This window comes from Coturnix japonica, chromosome 2 (assembly GCF_054131305.1).
Source record: "Coturnix japonica strain WE chromosome 2, WE-NBRP24, whole genome shotgun sequence".
Taxonomy (NCBI): Eukaryota; Metazoa; Chordata; class Aves; order Galliformes; family Phasianidae; genus Coturnix; species Coturnix japonica.
Window position 1 is genome coordinate 13,185,973 of NC_140664.1, and position 15,019 is coordinate 13,200,991.

Genomic DNA, 15,019 nt, shown 5'->3' on the forward strand with positions numbered 1-15,019 from the left:
ATTTGAGGCGTAACTGCTCTACTTAAAATGACATCTTGCATATCCAGCTGCAGCATACGGGAAGTTACAGGGATAAATACTATAATGTATGTACGCACAGTGTAGACTAAGACTGTCTCTTTGAAAATTACATCCATTTCCAGTGTATAATTCCTGTAGCCATTTCACAAAAAGACTAAAATTTGTATATACGTGTGTATGTATGTATGTAGTCAAGCATGCATATTGCCTCCCTGTGGATTTCTTTATATGCATTAAGTGCTTACAGAAAGCCTGGAGGGCAAAGCTTTGGAAGTTTAAGAGCCACTAGTTAACCTGGAATCTGCATGATTTTTTGCTGCTCCAACTAAGCAACATTAGCATCAGAGGTTTACATCTGTCTAGGTGCTTCCTTGCTGGCCTAGCAGGTTTTATTTGTTATTTATTTTTTATTGTTAATATTAATTATAATAGTTGACACAGAATTATGAAATCTGTAAAGCAAATTATAAAGGTTGACAATTCTGATCTGTGTATTGTGTGTATGTATACGTTTAGCGATGCTGGTAGAACGGCTCCTTTGTTAGGTTTTAGAGACGAGCAATTTGACTTCAAGAGTAACTGAAGAGGCAATATAATCAAAGGAGTTGTGGTTGGAAGCTTGATTCTATCTAATTTTGCTAATTCAGTTTGAGCAAGATTAAGTAATGTTTAAGCGTAAACTCATTTTTCTTTATAATAAGATTAGATATTATTAAATTAATATCCTATTACAAAAGAACCTTGAACTGCCTTTAAAACAGAGATTGTTTTAAGGCTGTGCAGCTTGGTAAGGTTTCTTAGCTGTTTATTGCTTTTGTTGTGGTATCATACCATTCACGATTTTAAGAATAGCGAAACAAGGGAATGTTAATTGTCCTACAGTAATACGGTACCAGAGTCAGAGCTGTATTTTGTGAAAGCCTCAGATATGTTTTAAATATTATTTCTCTTCTGTAGCTCTTCAAAGGATTAGAGTAAGCTACATTTTTAATTGGAGCCTGTGCTTCAGTTTTTGCTGTACAAAGAGGCTGAGTTTTTTTCTGTGCAGCCAATAGACAAGCAAGCAGTGAAATAACATTCTTAGTTTCTGAGATGGATTTATCTCACTATGACGACTGCATTGAAGCTGCAAGTCTGTGATCTTATTGCAAGGTTCAGCTGTTCCTGCTTGTAAGAAACTTCATTCCAAGAACTCTTGTCAGTTTTTCTTCTTTTCTTCTCAGCAAGCAGGCACTTATCCTGGTATCAAGTAAGGTGCAAAAGGCAATGCTTGTGGAGCTTCCCTTACCAGGATGCCTTAGCTTGTCAACCTTCTGTTCTAGGGCTACAGAGGGAAGAACAAACTTGAACCAGCATAGGTGGCGTGTGTATTAGCGTAACTGATACGTGCCTAACAGCAGTAGGGAATTGGCAACCGCATCAGTGGACCTTTCCCATGCTGAACTACATACAGAGAGGTTCTCTGCCTTCTTGGAAAAATAGTTAAGCAGGCAAAACCATTCACACGCTGTTCTTGTTCACTCTGCATTACCTTTACTTTGAGTCTTTTAAGCTCTTTGACCAATGTGGTGGAGGCTAGGGAAGGTGAAAACCGAACCGAAATGTCTCTTGTGGTAGTGAGCTGAGTATTAAATTACTTTTTACCCTCAGAGCAGAACTGTCTTCCATCTCCTCAATGTGGAAAACAAAGATGTTTTGCAAATGTGTCTTGTTTGTTTTCCCTGGAGCTGTGCTTCTCTATGCAGCTATTGTGCCAGATTTTCAAAAGATGTTTTCTTTTAGATGCAGCTATTTAAGCAGAGAGATCTATTGTTATTTGCTAGAACCTTAACATTCACCATGTTAAAATCCAAAGTGAACAAGCACCTTCTTCTTCTCAAGGCTTGTATAAATCAGTACCACTGGTTTTATGTGTCTACCCAAATTCAGACCCAGAGATACCGAGGGAAAGAAAAAGTATCTCTGTGCGTCAGTACTTCCGTCATCTGGGAAGATACTGAACTCTGTTCTCTTTGATCTGACTCATGTTGTATTGGCTTTTCCTCTAGCTTTCTCTGTATGTCTTCAGATGTTTCTCTTTTCCTTTATTTAAGATACTGGAATAGAAACGATTGTATTGACAGTGTAAGTTTCTGGGCCTGCAAAGTACATTTCACAGAATCATAGAATTGTGGAGGTTGCAGGGGGCCTCTAGAGATCATTGAGCCCAGCCTTGGTCTGCCAATATCCTGCTGACTTTGGCCATTCATGATTGTGTGTTAATGCGGGGACTACTGCACAGGTTGGAGGGGCCACATTACCCCAGCTGACCTCCTCCTGAGAGGGGAGCAATGATGCTGCAGTTACCTGTTCCCAAACACCTCATCTGTTATGATGAGAACTGGATGAATGCACCAAAAATAATTTCTTCTGTATCGTCTTGCAGGAACATTAGGAGTGGGTCACGTGTAAAATACTCATTTACCTTTTGGTCTTGAGGCGATTATTGTTAAGAGAATGAAGTTTATGTATAGGAGGGTGATATTTCAGCAAACAAATTGTTGAGTACTTGGCAAGAGACATGAAAGCTAATGATTTGTTTTTAAAATGAGGAGATCTGATACAAAGCACGTTTTTGAGGGTGCTAGGAAAATGCCCTTAACTTAAACTTGAAATAGGTACTTCAGTGATGTTTGAGAATCAGTCGGATAAAGATGGATTTCTAAGTGTTGTTAGCAACAACCGTTACTTCAAATAGGCTTTTATCTAAAAAGGTGACGTTCTGCTTCTTATTGCTAATATCTGAACTAATAGTGAATTTGGACTGTTTGCCTCCATGCAATTCTTTCAAAAACAAAGCTGTCAATTTAAAAACAAAGGTCACTGCTTGTTTTTTTTTGGTGTGAGGTGATTCTTTGGACTATTTCTAGAAACTACAGAAAAGAGACGTCTTCTTTTTGTTGAGCTTCAAGTAATTCTTCTTATATATCTGGGCGGGTTGTCTAACATTTATGAATCCACAGGTGTTTTTCATCTCAGAGAGTTTCTCTCGCAGTGTCATCTTCCTGAGATTCTTTTTACAAAGTATGGGTTTTTTTTTTGTAAGATTTTCCTGTCAGGGAAGTCTTAAACACCTACAATGGGCTGCTGCAGCACAATATTTTCCAGGGAGACTTTCAGCCCAGCAATCTGTGCTCGAAAGCTGTAGGTGAAGTTTAGTTGATGATGTGTGAACTAATGGAGGAAAATTGCCCGACTGGTGTATGTTGTTGAGTCTTCAGCAAAATATGCCTCAGCTCGGGCTTTGATTTTAGGGCTGCTCTCCAGACTCCTGTTCAGGCTCTTACTTTCAAATAGCTTTATTTCTTTATTCTCAGTGTGCTTAAACGCTCCAAAGTATTGAAATGATTTCTCAAAACAGACATCTCTTAAGTTTGAGGAGGTACTTTCATGTGGCATCCTCCAGATTTTCCCTGAACGGGGTTGAATCGAATGATTTCTGCTCTGAGGATTTCTTAGTGAAAACTTTCCTCCTGTGAAACGATGCGGTACCCGCACACGTCTTTGTTTTGTGAGATTAGTTTGCTGAGAATTGCTTTCGCTTTAGGGCTCTTCAAAGCTTTGGTCTGCGCTTCGTTTTTCTTTCAGTTAACGTTTACAAAGAAGATGTAAGGCATGGCATTAATATTTAAGGAAGAGAATATGTATTATTCTTGACTACAAATTGCGTCTGTAAGGGATGTGTTGTATTCCGTTCTCACTTCAGTTAGCTCTCACTTTCCATGCAAGGAATATACATTTCCTTTAAATAGGAAGAAAAGCTACATAATGAATAACATAGAAGAGAAAAAATGACGTAATGTACATTTTGAAATTCATGATGAATTTTGAGACACTTTATTTCAAGCTGAGATGTTTTTACTACCTTACTTTCAGAGCTGAGATAATAGATTAAGTGCTATGGTAGTTGTGCCAATAGCAACTTTGAGACAAGTGCGTAATTATATGTTAAAAAGGAAAAGTTCTAGAATGTTACAGTTTTCTTACAGCTCTATGGAGTTTTCATCAGGTTCCCTGTGAGATACTACAGATGGAAAGGTGATGTCTTCACTACTGTGAATTTTACTTCCTCGCTTCAAGGTTAATTTTGTTTGTCAGCTCTCAGAAAAGAACCGTCTAAGGATTCTTGCGTTTGTGTGTCTACTATGTGTAGGCTGCATTTAGCCGTGCTGTCAGTAATACTTAAAATAACACGGCGAGCGTTTAGTTGCACTGTTTGCTATGTGTGTGGCTGCAGTTTAGCCTCAAATACAGGGGCATGTGGAGCAACACATATGTCCCACGTGGTGGTTTTGCAGGGTTTGAAGCAGACAGTGGCAGCAGCAGTTGGTACTGCTCAGCCTTACCTACAGTGGTTGTGTGACCCAGCGGGGGCTCCGCACGGCTGGAAGGAGTGTGCTGGAGAGAAGCGAATTTAAGAAGCAACACACTGGCTGTGCGTACCTGAATTGGTGCCTACTGCAGTGAGAATGTTGTCTGTTCAGGTTCCTGTCCTGTTGTGGAGGAGTCGTTCTGGATGTTAAATCTCTTGCAGCTAAGCGTGTGAGCTGCTGTGTTTGAGTTATAGGTCCTTGAGTTTGTATTTCCCAGCGTCACAGCGCACAGAGTCTTGCCTTCCCCAGGTTCTCAGGCTGTGTGTGAAGCCGGGCTCAGCCGTTGCTCTCCCGGTCGGGGCGCCGCCAGGGGGCGCCGTCACCCCGCGCATGGCGGCCGGGAGCCCCGTCCCGTGCTGGGGTCCCTCCAGCCGCCCGCTGATTCTCCTCTCCCATTCTCGATCCACACGCGGGTCGCTTACAGGGGAGGCAGCGTTTGTGCCGAGACACGGATGTCGGTTTATGCGGCGGGCTGTGTCAGTTTAACAACTGTATATATGTATATATATATACGTATATATGTATATATATACGACTGCGTATTCTGTGCTTTTTCTTGTTACTAAATACCTTCACTTGTAGCGTTTCTGGGTTGTGAAGTGGATTCCTTCTTGCTGTAGAAATAGTACTTTGCAGGGGTAGATAAATCCTTTTCGGCGTCTCAATTTGAATCAAAACAGAGAAATCTTTGTGCTCTTTTAAGCACAGACGTATTAAAATAGTATTTAAATCCGCATCTGTTAAGATGTGCTGCAGGAGACGGGGCAATTTGCATCAAACACAAGAATGCTGGAACGCCTTTTATCTTACTCAAAGAAAATGTTCTTTGTGACATTTTTCTTGGAGTAATTTTAAAGATGAAATGCTTACGTCTGCCCAGATTCCAGTAATTCGGTCCGTTTGTTTGATTTCTATAAGCCACCCATGCAGTGGATGTTATTACCATATCTAATAAACTTTTTCTCCTAGTTATGCTGAAATTCACTGAAAACTGTACCTCAGAATGCTCATTTAATAGTCCTAAAGAGGAGGTGAGAGAGGGAGCAGCTGTGCAGGTAGCGTGGCTGCATGCAGTGGGCTGAGCACTGCACCGTGCTGCCCTGACGTTCAGGTACTCACTGCCTGCAAGTGCTGAACCTGAAGCCAGAAGATTTTTCCTTCATGGTTTGTTTTCCGTCTCAGCTCTATTCCTTGTTTATAACCATGATATACAATTGTTCAGCTTGCTAGATGGGTATTTACTATTCTATAAGGCTTGCAGAAGCACATTATTTTTTATGTAATCAGTAACATGAAGGCTCAGTTTCTTTATTTTCTTCAGGTTAAATAAAAAACTACAGAAAACCTGGGAGTTTGTTTCTTGCAAATGCAACGTGTTGAACTCTGACTTGAAGTGTACAGAGGAGAATAAGAAGAAATACACAAAGCGATTTAGATTTTAATATGTTACTTGTTTTCACATAGTAGTCTATGAATTTTATGATAGTCATTTGGAATTATGAAGTCTTACGCTTAATGGTTATTAGAGATGAAAAAAAATTACTTTTTTTTTTTTTTTTTTTTTCCCTGAGTACTCTTAAGGGTTTTCACAGTTCCTTTTTGGTGAGTTACACAGAATCTTGAGGTTATTTGCTTATTACAACTTCACCTCATTTGTATTTGTTCTGTTTGGGGGATATGAAAGCTTAATGTGGAAATGCTGTATATTCTTCCACACTTAAAATCACACAGAAATGATCTCCCTGTTTATATTTTATCACTAACCTGTGGTAAGCAATAGCTAATGTGCTCGTTTGTACCGAATGCAGAGTGTCAAGTAAACCTTACAGCTGTTTTAGTACAGTTTCAGTAGATTCATTTATGAAAAGATGTTAGTGAGAACATATGGCAACAGTGAAATGTGCAGCCTTTCTTGCAGATGTGCTCTATCTTTTACTGAGCATTTGAGTCTTTCTGTACCACAATTCGGTCGAAGTCTGGATACAGCCATTTGTTTGTTAAGAAAACAGTTTTTCTTCAGGCAAATGCTGTAACATACAATAGTCGTCCTGGTAGACAGGCCTGTGCTCAGCTGTCACACTGAGGTAGGTGCCTTCTGGGGTGCCCAAAAGTTAGGCGAGCACTAAGGAGCTTTAGGCTACCTCTGTGCCTGGCAGATGAGCTGCTTTCAGAAGGAAACCCAGACCACGTGAAGACAGTGGTGTCCACTGCAATAAAACTTGCTTTTTCATCTTTCACGATGAGTCTTCAGTCCTAGACAACATGCTGCAGCAATGGAAATTTCCATTCTGTTTGGATCACTATCTCTACTTTGTGTGTGTTTTGTTGTGGTCTCCAGCATGTCCTTGCTTAAGAGACTGATTTTTCTTTTTTATTTGATTTTTCTTTTTGTTATTATTTTTTATCTTTCGTGGTCCCCGTGTTCCCCCATGCCTTCAGCTTGCTATGACTCTCAGCTCATTTGTTCTTTTGGTAACACTTCTAGTGTGTCTGCACCAAAAGAAGGAGAATGATCCTTTAACACCTTCTTACTCGTTTCCATTCTCCCCCTCCCCTTTCCTTTTCTGCTAATGCAAGTATTTAGCCGTTTCCTTCCCCGAAGAATGCTGCAATAAACTTGAGGGAGCTGAAGGAAAGTACAGCGAACTGTGTAAACCCCATGTGCTGGGGTCTTATTCAAAGAGGCAGAGTAAAGGGAACGGAGATAGCTCTGCTGAACAACAACTCAGAGCAATAAACATGAGTTAAAAGTGTTAAGAATTGGTTGAAATAAAAAGTAGTGGTAAATTAAAAAAAAAAAATCAATCTTTTTTTTTTGTTTGTATTATCTCCCCTCTCACATATATTTTTTTTTGTGACAGAAAGCAGTGACCAGATAGCAGTGCTTAAGATGTCACCTAAAACACTATTGATGCTTTGTAGTGAACGTGACTGTATTGTCTTGGGCGTAGTTTTAAAAAATTAAGAACACTGAACAGCAAATTTTTTTGCAGGAGTTGCATGTAGGTCATGGAACAGATTTTTATAGTCTGACAGTTGCTCCAAATGGTAAAGACGTGTGCATGGAAACGACATGTAGCCCTGCAGGTGGGGGGCTGTTAGAGTAACAGCTTCTTATGTGAGCTTTACTATTCCGAGGAATATACATTATGTCTTACAGTGCAACACAATTATCACAGCTTTTTAAAGATCATTTGGGATGTTTTAGTGAGCACGAAATGGCATCGGATGATTTGTTTCTTGCTTAGTAATATTATGGTTTTCTCGCAACTGCATAACCTGGAAAATTAAGTAGTGCTCTTCTGTTCTAGAAGAAATTTGTATGTTGTCAAGGTATAATAGGCATTAAACCCAAGTCGTGCCATATTAGTGTATAGTGTTTATTTTGTTAATGGACTGAGCTGTGTTACTGGCCCAGGGCTCGGTACTGAATCTTGAATACTTAAGCAGTAGAGGTGGTTGAAATCCATTTTTGCTAACAGCAAACCTATTGAAGCAGTGGAGCTGAAGGGATGAGCAATCAATTCACAAAGCTTGCTCAACTTAAATGATTTTTTAGATAAATATTCATCTTTGATAGAAAGGAGAAAAATCTTCAGTAGAGCTTAGGTGCAGTGTATAGAATCTTAATAATGGCAGAACTAAGGAAGTACAAACCTGTTTAAAACTGTGCTGAGGATGGTCTAGGTGTGCACAGCTGCAGAAGGAGTAGTTTATATCAATTTAAATGCTTTTAATTTCTCATCAGCCTTGTCTTCCCAATGTATTTATGGGAGATAGGGTTGTTCTTAGCCATCTAACTAAAGGATGTTTGCTTTATTTTGGTTTGTGGTGTATTGGTTGAGAAGTTTCTGTAGTACGCAGCTTTTTTTGTTTCACTGTTTGCTGAACACACAGTTTGATTTCCTTTATTGAATTATATGCTTGGGTTCAGCATAAATTAATGCAGTAGAAAAATACACATTAAAAGAGATTGTTGATTCTCTAGTAAAATATTCATACTTTTTTTTCCTTGTAGGTTTGGTATGATAAATCCTCGAGGCAGATATTTATAGCCAACATGCGGCACTGTGGAGCTTTATTCAATAACAGAAATGAAAAGATTTCTGAAAACTTTCGGGGGGGTGGTGAAAAAAGGCATGTTTTTGTGCAATATATTTAGGTCATAAGGGACATCTGCGAAGGATAATTTTTTAATACTTGCTAACAATCCTAATATAATATGGCCTATTCATCAGTCATATTGTTCCTGACTTGGCTAGTGTGGATTTTAGTGATTCCCGATGTGCATTCAGACTCTCTTAATTGCTAGTTTCTTGCTGCTCTATCTTATTGTTTTGTAGGACAATGTGTAAACGGGCCCAGAATAATCAAAATGGTTTCCCTGGCCATATTAGGCACCTGACAGAGACAGATATATTTGCTGTGCAATATGTGCGTGGTTTTGCAAGTGGAAGTCTCCTTAGAACAAAATAAATCTTGACGTGGAAATAATGCAGCAGATTTGAATGCTCTCTTCTGTGTGTGTATATAAATAAATCATCTGTGCGGCATAAAAGCTCTGAGATATAACATTTAAACTGGAGAGAAATTAGAGGGGTAAGTTAGGGAGGCAGAACAGACACTGAACTCCGGGATTTTGGAGGTCTTGATTAAACTGTTAAATCGTGCCAATTTAATGCCTTTTGGCTTAGAGGGAAAAGCTGGTTTGGATACATTTGCACTATAACTGAGATCTAATCTTAGTTCACATGAGCTCAGAATTGCACTCAGCTGCAAGGCGTTGGGGTTCCGACGAGGTGCTGGTAAATGTGCCTCCAACTTGCACATGCAGGGCAGGTAGTGAGATGGGCAGTGCTGAGCTTCCTTGCTTGAGAGGAGAGGTGGTGGCACACTTGTGTGTTTTAGAATTTAATGTTAGTGACAGAGAGAAACTGGCCAGCTGAAGTCTGGCAGGATTCCTGAATGGTACTTGCAATTAAACTTCCACACGTAGCTGGAAATGGGTTTTTCCATTATGTTTTGTGCAAAAAAAATCTTGACTTTTTAGTGATTTATATACTGCGATCTTACCTGCTGATAAAGTGACAGCTGTTTAACGCTTTAGGATAATCATTCTTATAGATAAATGTTTTATCCTAATCCAGCATCTCTAACTCTCAACTGTTTGTGTCGGTGAAGGAACAACAGTAGAAATCAGGGCTGTCTCAGCAGGTTGGGGGAAAGCTTTTCTTAATAGCCAGACCCAGGTGTTGAGTCTCTTTTTAAACCTAAACCTTAACCCTCTGATCGATTTGGGAGGAAACAAAAGGACTTTACTTGCTGGGTTTGTCACGCTCATTTATAGTCAGTGTTTTTAGCCAAGCACAACAGGTTGTCTTTAAAAATCCCGCATAGCTGCAACACGTGAAAATATATATTTTTTTGCAATTCCTTGGGTGATTTTTTAGTTCTGCCTTCACAAGCCATATTTAATAAAATTGGTTGGAGCTATTAAAGCACTAACAGCGACCAGGAATGAATCAGCTTGTGGCTGTTAAGTCAGTTGTTGAGTGCACTTGAAAGGCCGTGGTATATGCAAATGTTGATTTTATTCCGAGTTCAAATCTGTAGCTGCGTAGCTTAATTAAATAATTTTACCAGTCTTGATAGTTGTTCTCTATATTAAATAGTTTAAAATTTGATTCATCTCTGCAGTCTTGATTAAAAACAGTTTGGCAAAAGCTTCGTGCAGGCTGCTTTACTTGGTGAGCCTGATGGTGAAAGCCGCACGTTTCACAGAGCTGCTGATTTTCTGTGGCTGCAGTCGGGGAGAAAGGAGTGAGGGAAGATGGTTGGAAAAGGAAATCGAAGATGATGTTGTAAGGATGCAGTTTGGACACTGGGTGCCACTCCTGGTACACACAGAGGCTGGAAAGCCTTCCTTGTACAGCGAAACAACAAGCACGCTTAAAAATGGAGATCTTTGCTCATAAAATTCTGAAGGCCTTCGTCCTCAGAGCCAAGTGTTTCCCCTAGCTGGAAAAACATATTCCTCAGTCCTGCGCGGAGTAATGAAAGCTACAAGGGCAAGATTTCATTTGTTTTTTCTTCTGTCATCGTAACGGGAATGATTTTCTAGGCTTGATGCATTGCAGTCTGGTTACACTGCTTCCATCATGTGCAAGGAAGATACGGTCACAGCACCAAGTATTCAGGAGCCAGACCAAGTGCCACAGTTCTCCTCAGGAACAGATAGAATAATTTATAAACAAAATAGGGCTGAAATGCCTCTCTCAAAGTGTGTGTGTATGCATATATGTTCTGGTGTTTTTTTTCTGTTATTTTTTTCCATAGATTTATTGCTTGTGAGGAGAATACAGTGTTTTGTAAAATAATTTGGTGGTATGCTGTGATGGAAAACCAGATGAAAGAAGATGGCTCAGGTTCATTTAGGGGTTGATGGACTTATAGAAACTAGACTTGGGGACAAGTATGATGGTTTTTTGATAGGCATCAACTGTTGAAGGTAAGAGAAGTGCTGAGGAGTGGGAGTGAAGAGATGCGTTCAGATGTAAACTGGAGCAAGGTTAGTGCTGCCATTCTGAAAGCCATGCAGCTGTCCAGCTGGGAAGCAGGCTGTGATTTATGCCTTGCTGTCCCTGGAGGCATCAGCTGGCTCTGGACGTCCTACCCATTGTACAAACACGTGCTCAAACTGTTGAGGAAACCCCTACCAGTTGAGATGGCCCAGTCTCCATGAGGAGTGTTGGCCTTTCTGTACCTGTGTATTTATTAAAATGAGATCTCAGTTCTATTGATGGCTAAATGGGGCATTTAGAATTCTAGAAGGACAGAAGACTTAGAAAATGTGAGTCTTCTAAGGCTGATCTCTTTTGCAAAAATGTTACCTGTTGCTCTGTTTGAAGTGAAATCATGAAATGGGTCAGAGACTGAAATGGCACAGAAGGGGTGTAAAGCATTACGCTAATTGAAATAATGAATTGTAGGGTGAGGGATGAGGGAGTTCTTAGTAAAATTCTACTTTGATACGATTATGTAGAATTAAAAGCAAAAAGTCCCTCTATTCTCAAATGTAGAATTTTGAGCATTTTCTTTCAATTTTCAAAGTGGTATTTGAGAAAAGGGTTCCTGTTACTTACACTGCTCCATTGGACTAAATCATCCCACCGCTTCTCTTATAGTATTGTTCCAAGTGAAAAAATTGATGCATTTGGATGCATAGAGAGCAAAGTTTAAATCCTTTTCTCTGTGTGTTTTCATATTTCTCTGAAAAGTAAAAACTCTGAGAATTTGTTATGAGTATTGACTCTTCTAAATTCAATCTTGCAAATAAATTCTCTTACAGTTTCCTTTAAATTTTTTTGTACTTTGCAGGACAAACTTGATTAAAAAAAAAAAAAAAAGCTATGGCAAACATGAGTCATTTGGTGCTTCTTGTAATTAGCTTAGACGTATGTAGATGGTGAATAATACAAAACCACGCTGGTTTCTGTGGTTTTGCCAACTGTGGAAAAGGCCTGACTTATTTTAAAAAGTATTTTTATTATTTTTTTTTATTTTAATAAGACCTTCTTATCAAAAGACACCAGATACTTAAGCAGAGCCAGAAATGAAGGAATTGGCAGCAAGCCTCCTTTTGTTGACACCTGGAAATCAAATAAATGGACCAATTGAAGTAATGAGTACGGTGGATGATAGGCTGGAGCCACCTGGATTTTATTAGGCTACTTGGTGCTTTGATCACAACTTGAAGTACAGAGTTGTCCACTTTTTAGTGTTCCTTTTCACTACAATTTCAATCTGACCCAGTACAAAAAACTCAAGACATGACTCAAATCAGACATTGGTATGAGGAAGATATTCAGCTTGTCCACCTCAGCACAAAGCACCTGTTGAACAAAACTTGTGCTCTGAAAGTGGAGTGGCAGCTGACTTTCAGCTGGGACACATCTGCTTTGCGCCGTGGAGAGCATCGTAATGTCTCAGACTTGCTGTGAGCAAATGAAGGAGTTCACATGGTGCACCAGGCTGCATCTGGGGGTAGCATGGGCATCCATAGCATGTCTTGGTGTTGCTTGCTGCAGCTGTGTCCCTTACAAGCGGCTGAAACAAACAAGTGAAGCCGCAGGGCTTTGACTTAAGGCAGTAGGCGTTCTGGTCCCGCGTGAGGCTCCCTGCATGTGCTCTGTGATGCAAGCATGCTCCTGGTGGGCTTTCTTTGCTTTCCCTTCATGTTTTTTAAAAAGCACTTTAATATATACATTTACAAGAAAAAAAAATGCTTAGATCTCTCTTCTCATAGATCTGTCTTCTCATCCTACTTGCTCTTGGTAACAGATTAATCTTTTTGCCTGTTCCCAGCTCAAGATTTTCATTAATTTAGAAGGAAGTCTTCAGCTAATACGCTGTTTAAAAAACATCACGATGAATGAAGTCTAAGTGTTAAAACTGGTTATAGACCCAATGGACAGTTTTAAAAGTATGCAATTAAAAGCTACACTTACAAAGATGGCTAGTGATCCTTTCGCTCCCCCTATGCTGCAGCTTTTATGCGAGTTAGATGGTATCTGGCAGCATATCCATTACATGCAGCTGACAGAAGTTTCATGGATCTCCTGGTTCTGCTGCCAAAAACCTGATGTCTGTATGAAGCTCGCAGGCTGCGTGTTTGCGCATACAACCTGAAGCTGCACATCGCTTGAACCAAATGCCCTCCTTTATGCAGGAAGGTGTAGGTAGCTGAACCACAAAAGTGCACTGTGTCTAAGATGTCTGCTGCAGGGCACCTCGCCAACCTGTGTAGTAGGGAGTTTAAATGGTTGTAAAGCTGCCAGCGCTAGGTATAAGGTGGGATAAGAGAATGATTTGTACCTGGAGTGTGAGATTAATACCCTGCACTTGCATAGCACCTTTCACTTGAGGATCTTGGCACACTTTATGATCAGTTAATTGCCTCATAACCTCTCTGTGAGGTAAACTATCACTAGTTTACAGTTAAAGAAACTGATGCATAGAAGATTTTAAGTAACTTCTTTGGGATGCCTGGGTAGTTGTGGGAGAAATGTGTGAAGCTCTTGGTAATTTTGGGATGCCTAACATCTCATTTCCCTAAACAAAAGGCAGGAACTTACCCTTGCTCTTTCTTATTCCTCCATCTCTTCAGTTGTGTGGGTTCGTTGTCTGTACCTTTTTCCCCTGGTCCTTTGAACTGTGGTCTTCCAGGTGGCAGATGAAGGGAACTGTTGGAAAGGGAAACCAAGTGCTCCTTTAGGTCTGAATTTAAAGCACTGTAACTTGTCCATCTGCTTTAGATGCTGGAGAGTGGAGTTCTGACATGAAAATATTTTGAATCTTTGGACTTATTTCTCTACTTCTGAACGCACAGGTATCTCAGATTATTACATGGCTTCTCTCCGTTGTTTTTGCCATATTGAGAAATGATGAAGCAGTGCTGTTGTGCCTGATTTCTCTTCTGGCGCTGGAGGTCTGGCAGTGTGAGGTGCTGCTGATGGGAAGCCATGGCTTTGTCTCTGCTAGACCTTATACACATTAAATCATGGCAGTGCTACTTCAGCATATGAGTGCACCTCTGTGGTCCAAAGAAAACTTTTGCAGTTAGTAAATTCCTGCTCAGCCTTTTTCACATTAGGAATAAAACAATCAGAGCTATCTTTTTAATTGCTCTAACCACGTTTGTATAGAATTCTTCCATATCTATACTGATTATAAAGACAGGAGTGAGTAGACGTTACTGTGCAGCAGGAAAGGATATATGGGGTGGGGTATTCATCTGGAGAGGTGCTGGAATATGAAAATTAAACCTATAGTGTATGGAGACTGTGCTACAGGCTCCGTCCTTTATAGTATGTATAAAGTGCTATCTTTAGAAATGCAACTGAGAATAGTAATTCTTAAGATAGAAAAGTGCTTCAGAATGTTTGGAACTGTGACAACTTATATTTTGGTTTGAAGTAGACACGGATAAAAACTGGACTCACTCTTCTGCCCCCCACCCCCCAGTGTAATTTCCTTAATACACGTACTGGTTTTTGCTAGTAATGATTTTCTTCTATTTCTGAGACACTGGAGAGTGAGAAGTGCTGAAAGGAAGCTGGTATGAGCCATTTGCTCAGTAAGCAAAACACATTTTTTTTCCTCAGCGTTGGAGAAGAAAAAAGTAAACAGGACTTGCCTTTAAAATAATGGTGGACTTGCCAAGACTGATAATTGGTTTTAATCATTCTGTTCAGCTGCTTTTGCCTCACAGGAGAAGGTAGTTTTTCTTTGGCTTCTTAATAGTCAACAGCTCAGCTCACGCTGTAAGGCAGAAGCGGAAGGTCCAATATTCAAGATGGACAAAGTTTTTTGGTGTGATTTATGTGTATTTTTATCCCAGACATACTATTTAGTTGCTCTGCTTTTTTGATCTGCATCTGTTTAAACAAAGTTATATAGCACTTGCACCTTAAAATAAGAGCAATTGTAGACCTTTTTAAAAAGAAGATTTACAAAGCTTGTCTTTGTTACTGGAGGCAAAGATTATACGGCAACAAGATGACTGTTGTGATTGGAACGGTAATGTG

The 15,019-nt window shown here is 39.9% G+C and overlaps 1 protein-coding gene across 2 annotated transcripts in view; it reads left to right on the forward strand.

The window, feature by feature from the left end:
• The window catches only part of EIF3H (eukaryotic translation initiation factor 3 subunit H), a 75,016-nt gene that overhangs the window by 17,521 nt on the left and 42,476 nt on the right, over nucleotides 1–15,019 (forward strand). The gene's annotated exons all lie outside the window — the stretch shown is intronic.